Below are 7,940 nucleotides of genomic sequence, written 5' to 3' on the forward strand. Positions count from 1 at the left end.
TTCAATATCAACCTAATATTACAAATATAACATAGGGTAAGTGCGACGTGTGTGTTGACCTGACCACTACCCGGGTCTGGATCTCCACTGCATGTCCATTTTTTTAAATGCACCACACATTAGAGGTTTTCATTTATCATTATTCAAACAAAACAGGGTAGGCCTGAGGTTGGAACTACCCTGTGGGACCATGAGGGGCTGCTCCTTGGGCCCGATGCCACATCTGTCCCCAATACCTCAAAACACACGAGGCTAGGTGCTTGTGGTGTATGTATTTTCCTCATCTTTCAACCCCTCTGTTTGTGCTACCTCCCCCCTTTTTATTTATTGGTATATATATATATATATATATATATATATATATTTTTTTTTTTTTCTCTTTCTTTCTTCCTCTATTCTAACTGTATGAATTTATCTAAATGTATCTATTAATTGGATTACCTACTGTTCAACGTGTATGCATTACTCTAAATATCCCCTCATTCTTTACACACACATATACTTACAACATATTATGTATGGGCAATGGCTGTATTTATTATTTGTTTGTCTTATCTGTTTTTTTTTTTTTTTTTTTTTTATGTTTTCCGTTTTGTTCTATTCATTGTTATTTACCACATGTAGAGTCACTTTCTGTGTTTGCACTATATAAATAATAAAAATAAAAAAATAAAAAAATAAAACTGCTTCTACTGGGCCATAACGTAAGATACTTAGGTAATGGAGCCTTTTATACATTTTTGTGTTTCTTTAGAAATAATTGGTGCACAAATTGAGTCTTTAAACGCCTCAGATGTAAAGTATTCACTGTCAAAGTGACGCCAAAATGAATGGGAGTCAATGGAATGCTAAGAGCAGGTGGGGGTCCGCTAGCTAATGGCGGTGCTCAGGGCTGCTTCAATAAAATATGAAACCCTGCCCCCCAGGCCCCCCCCCAGCAAACATTGGTCGGACGGCAACGTCGTCTCCCTGGCCAAAAGAGGTCGCGGCAGGACGCCACAAATGGTGTACTATTGGTCCGACATCAACGTCGTCTCCCCGTCCAAAATTAGTCGCTGCTGGACGGCACAAATACACAACACGTCCTAAAATGCATTTATGTAGTCCTTGTGAAATATGCAAATGCTGTGTGTACACCTTGTTCACTTAAAATAATTATTGCAGTATTAACCAAAGTAGTTTTTACAGTTTTTTTCGATTGCTAAACGCCAGTGGGCACAACTGAAGTCACATGTGCAAAACTCTAACTACAGTCTGCACAGCAGCAGTTCATGTGGACCAAACTCTAGTTCATTTTTCATTGCTTGAACACAGTTTTTAAAACTCTACACACTTATCCCATGACTTTAAACACAACCTGCACAACACTGTGAATTTACAGCACTTTGTTCAAATGCTAACACACTGCTGTCAAAACTGTCAACCACACATTCAAAACACAATTGATTTCAGTCTTGTGCCTTTCAAACACTGCTGACTGCAATTTCATATAAATATAAATTCCAATTTCATATATATATTTCATATATATAAAGTATTACCTTTCATATAAATATGACATATACTAAAACTACTAAAAAACTAATTTTGGAAATGGAACAAGGAAGACGGGTTTGTGGAGGGAGAAGGGTGGCAGGTAGTGGCCTGATGCTAAAGAGAGGCTAGGATTAGCCCCTCATTTATTTGTTTGAATTACAGTATGTACTTTTAGTTTCTACCTTTTTTCTCATTGCTGTAATTCCATAAATGACTCCAGACTATTAAAGCAAACTGCAAATTTTCATTTACCTTAAAGAATTGTTCTGTTCTAAAAATTTCAAGAAATCATGTGATAAATCAATCAATAAATAATTATTTGAAGAAAACATTACTTTGTATGAAGTCACTGAAATTGTTCAATCTGTAAAGATAAAAAGTTAGTATTTTCTGTATTGGTGTTTGATGTTATTGTTTTTCCTCTCAGTTTGTTGTGAGTGAGTGTGTGTTATCTCAGTGAGGGTTCTGTATTGTGTTTGGCTGCACTGAGCTGTTTTGAGTCATGTGTTAAGAGTTGTGTTGCTTGAAGTGAGTTTTGCAGGTGATATGTACAGTTTAGCTCACGACTTTTGGTATTGCAGACTGTAGTTAGAGTTTTGCACATGTAGCTCCAGTTGTGCCCACTGTCGTTTAGCAATCGAAAAAAACTGTAAGAGGTTATGAATAGACGTCCACTCACGTCTTTTACACGTCTAGACTAGACTCGTAGGAAAAAAACATAATAATCTATATGAAATACACGATTTGTATGCAAAGTAAATATATTAACTTTATCTTGTTTAAATAAATTATAATCACAAAGTGCCCAGTGTGATTGCAAAGCCACGCTGCATTTTAGTCATTATTTCAACCTGTTTTATTATTGAATGTATGCATATAAATGTAAAACAGATACATATCCGGTCACCATTTAGGTCTGAGTTGAATGTAATTTCAAAAACTGTGCTTCCAATATTATTTTAAGAAATATATTACAAAATCCCGCGATAGGACAGATTATCTCGCGAGATAGTGGTCACGTCACGCGTTCTTCCGGAAGTTCACATTCAAACACGAGGAGCGATTACGAGGGAGTTTTGTCTATATATTATGCAAAATCTACTGTTGGGTAAGTACATTGTGTATTATTTGATTAACGTGTTTAAGTTTTACTTGTTTGACACGAAGGCTCCGAAATAAACGTTGCCAGAATTGTCCTGAGTATGAGTATGGCAAAAATTAGCTATAAGGCTAAAAGCTAACGTACTTTGAAGTTATACATGGTATAAAGTATGTTTAAGGATACAGTCAAAGTTATTACTGTAACTTATTAATGTAGCCTCTTGAAAGTCTCTTTCAGAAAGTAATTTATCTGAAAAATAAAAGTTATTTGGCATTAATGGAATTACAATGATTTGATTGCCTAAACATTGCACGTATAAAATATTAAAAACACTTTGCATTAAAAGATCACCTTAAGTGTTTGTTTTATTAACTTCCTTTGCTTTTGTTTTGTACAAAGGAAAAGCAGAACCTCATCCAAATAAAAATAAACAAGCCGTTAAAGGCACTGTGTCCTACACAGACCCTCCAAAATATAACCACCCAAAACCCAAGTCAGGTAAATGCGTCAGTTTGAAAATACATCAACAAATTGGAGTTGTTATTGTGGAGTTAATATAATTAATTATAATTTCGTTTTATTTACAGTTGAAGATCAACACAAACCAAATAAAGATGTGCATTCTACAAACAATAAAAAAAGGTATGGAAAACTGTCGATATGACTTTTTTTAAACAGTCTACACATTTGTTAATGTTCTAATGTGTCATATGTCCTTGTTTGTGCTAAAGATCAAGTTTTGTGTCAAACACACTTGGATGAGACGTGCCCGATGCGAGACTTTGTCTACCCTACATTAAGTTGTAAGTTTTTGACTTCTTTGCTTAATACTACGAAAAAGCATGAATTTTTCATAAAGGACTTTTATATATTTTGATATGAAACTCAAAAATGTATATAAATTGTTTTGGTGTATTTTGTTTACACAGGCACACTTCATGACAATAAACATCGGTATCAAGATGGTGTGATCTATGATCTATACCCTAGAATAAGCTGTGACACTATGAGACGTACGTGCTACTGATACTTTTGTTATTTTTTTGGTGCATTCCCACACTATACAAACACGTTGCTTTGCTCCTAAGTGCATACACTTTATAATGTCATTCTCATTTTTAGGTAAAAATTTATTCCATGAGTCAGGGTTTTGCCTGAATGTCAACATAATATCCAAAAACTTTGATATAAAAAGAGATTCATTTTAATATTTTACACTACTATGTATTTTTAAAATACATTGTGCATGTGTATGTTTATTGTACTTAATGAAATTACATGCAAGGTGTAATTTGTTTCGCAGGGTCACATAATGAACAGCCATCATACAGACAACCGAAAGAGGAATAGTATTGTTTTCTTGTGTAATGTCATACACCTAAAGAGGATTTTTAATCATACAATTATGGTGATATTCATTCCTTAATGAGTTCTTTCTTACCTTAAATAACTTATCATTTTTCACTACTTTTGTTTTTAATGTCTATATAGTATTCTCTACAATCCCAAATTCTGGATTGACGCCCCAGTACCAGAGGGCACCCCAATCCCAGAGAGCACGCCAATCCTAGAGAGCATCCATCTGAAAGCAGGTGATGGCAATTTACTACTAATCAAGGAACTGGCTTTACTGAGGAGATGCGCATGATATCGCATGTGATTTATCGTGCAGCCCTAGATTTTACATTAGTGACAACACAGCTTAGAGGATAAACATGTACATTTCTCTGAATCTGAGTTAATAGTTACAAATACAGAGCTTATAATGTCTGTCATTGCTCAACCACAAAGACCTAAAAGTACAGACAGCTAATTTCATAACTAATGCAGTATTACACTGTGAAGTTATTTATATATGCTTTTAAAATATTACACTACCATATAATTAACTATATTTGTCCATGTGAGGTAACACAACGAAAAACTAACAGGATGGAGACTACCTGATTCTTCACCTATGGCCTTAGCTTCAAATGCAAGAAGTAAGAAATGCTATATGACTGTGTATTTTGCATTATGAATACATTATGAATACATCAAAGATGTTGATAACAAGTTGATCTGCGTAAATTGTGACATAGAGAATATGTATATATATTTCCATCTATCTTTCTATAACATTATTTAAATTGTTTTCACATGTAGGTCCAGCAACTGTCTGAGTTGGTGGATATTCTGTCAGAGACTGCGTGAACAATGTTATGAACAGGTATGTATTCTCTTGAATTGTGTAATCCTGTAGCCTGGGTGCCAGCCGATCTTAGCCCCGCCCACAAGAGTTTGAAAACGGGAAGATCGGTCTGGCGTTTTTCCGTTGAGGAGCTGCTATGCTAGGACTAGAGCTGGGCGAACCAATCAAATTGTCAGGGCGGGCTTTATACGATGATGGACAGATAATCAACAGTAACGTAATGAACCACGTCACCAAAGAGCGCGTGTGTTGAATGGCTGCCGCTGTAGAGTTCAGATGTGTGGATTCTGACATGGAGTCTGTTCTAAAAGATATCGACAGAGCATTGGTTTTAAAAGAGGAACAGAGAAACGCGAGCAGGGCATTTGGTGATGTTTTTGCTGTCCTTCCCACGGGATTCGGCAAAAGTTGGTCGCAACTGAAATGGGTAACGTTATCACGGCGATGCAACTCGGCGTGCACGACGAGATGGATATAATTAGCGGTCGTTGCCAGCTTCTTTTCGGAAGCCCGGAATCATGGTTGCTGAATAAGTGTAAAGGAACATGCTAGGCTCCAATATTTTCAAGCCAACGTAATGGGTATCGTCGTGGATGAAGTTCACCTAACGTACAAATGGTAAGAGATAGTCTTACTCTATGACTTAGTAAATACTTCATGTTCTGATATAAACGAACTGTTGTAAACATAGTAGGTGTTGATGTACATTCGCTAACTCAAACTTAGTATAATCACAATGTTAGTGTCATTGTAGCGAAATAAGCAGTTCGGTCAGGCTGCAAAGACGTCATTTCAACATACGTCACACACTCCGTTGCTCTGATTGGTCGTAGGTCTATCCAATTGAGTGCAAAGGCATTTTTCGGTTAAGACACGCCTCATAATCATAGCCCAATGGAGCGGTATCAGACTCAAATTCTGACTAGAATTGAGTATGACAACGTCAGGCTAGTAATCCTGCATAATATTTCAGGAATATATGTTGATTACCACCATTAACCCAGCTATTTATATTACTTCATTTCAGGATTTAATCTGTCACACATTACTTTTTTTAATGTTCGTAGTGGCTCAAACAGTCAGCCATACTGAAAACAAGAAATCAAAACACAATTTCAGTGTAAGCCATTACTTGTCATCAAAACTTATAGCACTTGTTACATGATAGATGAGTAGTTGTGAAATGTTAAAACATAGTTTATGTTTGAACATTGCATGCAATTGCTATGTTGCACATTACTGTTAATTGTGATTTATTGACCATTTAGGTAATTTGTCTAAGGTGAAGTAATCTTACATTTCTTTCACAGAATGATGTCTAATTGTCTTATGGTAAAGTTCAATATGAGGGGTGGTGGACATCTGGAAAAGAAGTCTTTTAAAGGCACACCTTTGTATTATGTTATTCAAGGTAATTTGGGGAATATGTTGATCTTAAAAACTTGTTTTTGTATATTGATGTAATTTTTATTGCTATGATTTATGTATTTAGGGGACATCACAGCTCACCTGTCTTTATCAGAAATATCCTGTTCATTTTTTGACAATTACACACCTAGTTAAGGGTCTTTCTCAAGGGCACCACAGTGGTTTTGTAGAGGGAGGGGCAAATGCTGTTTCCCCCACAACTGATCTAACACTTATTTAATGCAGAACATCTTTTATACTATATATTGTATTTTAATTGTATTTATTTTAAAAAGAAACATATTCTTCTCTTCCCTCAGATGCTGTGAAGAGGTGGAGCCCAAATGCCACAGATTCAGAAATAGATGCAGCTATGGCAGACCACCTCAAGCACGCTCCAGGATGAGCTGGGGGTTGTGAATACACTAAATAAGCCAAACAGCTGTAATGTGTTAAAGATAGAGTTCACCCAAAAATGAAAATTGTTATAATTTTCTTACCCACATGTTTCAAACCTGTATACATTTCTATTTTCTGCTGAACACAAAGATTGAAAAATGTTTGTAACCAAGCTGACTGTCAATCTTTTTTTTTTTTACAATTGTAGTAATGGGTTGTGAGATCTGCTTTCTATTCTTTTAAATATCTTTGTGTTCAGCAGAACATAGAAAAGTATACAGGTTTGAAACATAAGAGAGAGTAAATTACTAAATAATCATTTTTGGGTGAACTATCCTTTTATATAATAAAGTATTTTGAAATTGTTGTTATAGTAAATTATTACACGGCTCTCTGGAATGCTTGATTCTGATTGGTCAGTTGAGACATTTGCAGGTTCGTTCTTTTCGAATAATAACCGCTCCAAAATAATAACGCATAGCCGGACTACTTGCACGAGTAATATCGCTCCGCGCCAATAAAGATCAATAAAGATTACTGTCTGTGTGGCGCCATCTTGTGACAAACACTCGACAACCACGACAAGAGACAGACAGCTTACTGAGACTGAACTTGACAAAATAGAGCATGACAGCTACGAAGCCAACACACAAAAAAATACAGAATGGGGATTAAAACTTCTCAAAGAGAAAAAATGGAGACAAGTATAAAGCAGAGGATCTTTATAAGGTATTACGATCATTTTACGCATCTGTGCAAAGTTTCGCGGAAGGATAAAAATGTTAATTTAAAACAAATATGCCAATAAAATGTTTCAAATTCATATTCATGTCCAGTTTTTTTTCTTATGTGGCAAGTAGCCGTGTAATAAGCGGGATGGTGTGGAGGCAGCCGGTGGTTGTTGGGAGGTGGGCCCCTTCAGTGTGATACGGGACCCTCCGCTTCGCGTCGGGTCCTGGTCACACTGTCGGGGCTTGTTTCCCGGTGGCTGCCGGCTGCCTCTACATTATCCCTTACATAAAAAGTGCTAAATCAGAACATGCTTCTTTTTTTGCTTATGTCCACAAATAATGTGTTCTTTAATGTGTTTGTGAAATACACGTGATTACAACGTTATAAAGACGTTTAGGTTTGACTTGACTGAATTTGTGTATTTTAAGAACCTTAATAATTGCCTATTACAATTGTACAAACTAGCCTGTTTTATATGCACGTTTAAGTGAGTATAAGGCCTGCATTAAGCAGAGACTCATATTACCGTCCAGAAGACGACATTTTTAGACGTGCACGTACCGTGCAGAAAAG

The 7,940-nt window shown here is 36.0% G+C and overlaps 1 long non-coding RNA gene across 2 annotated transcripts; it reads left to right on the forward strand.

The window, feature by feature from the left end:
* The first annotated feature begins 2,198 nt into the window (after positions 1-2,198).
* Positions 2,199-7,658, forward strand: LOC129432774 (uncharacterized). 2 transcript variants are annotated; one of them, XR_012359097.1, is made up of 9 exons: positions 2,199-2,644; positions 3,038-3,136; positions 3,226-3,280; positions 3,370-3,441; positions 3,568-3,651; positions 3,942-4,230; positions 4,784-4,847; positions 6,140-6,240; positions 6,557-7,658. It is a non-coding gene; the product is annotated as an uncharacterized lncRNA (long non-coding RNA). The 2 variants fall into 2 exon arrangements; XR_012359096.1 differs by having other exon boundaries at positions 3,370-3,651.
* Positions 7,659-7,940: the final 282 nt, after the last annotated feature.

Source organism: Misgurnus anguillicaudatus, chromosome 2 (assembly GCF_027580225.2).
Source record: "Misgurnus anguillicaudatus chromosome 2, ASM2758022v2, whole genome shotgun sequence".
In the NCBI taxonomy this organism is placed as follows: domain Eukaryota; kingdom Metazoa; phylum Chordata; class Actinopteri; order Cypriniformes; family Cobitidae; genus Misgurnus; species Misgurnus anguillicaudatus.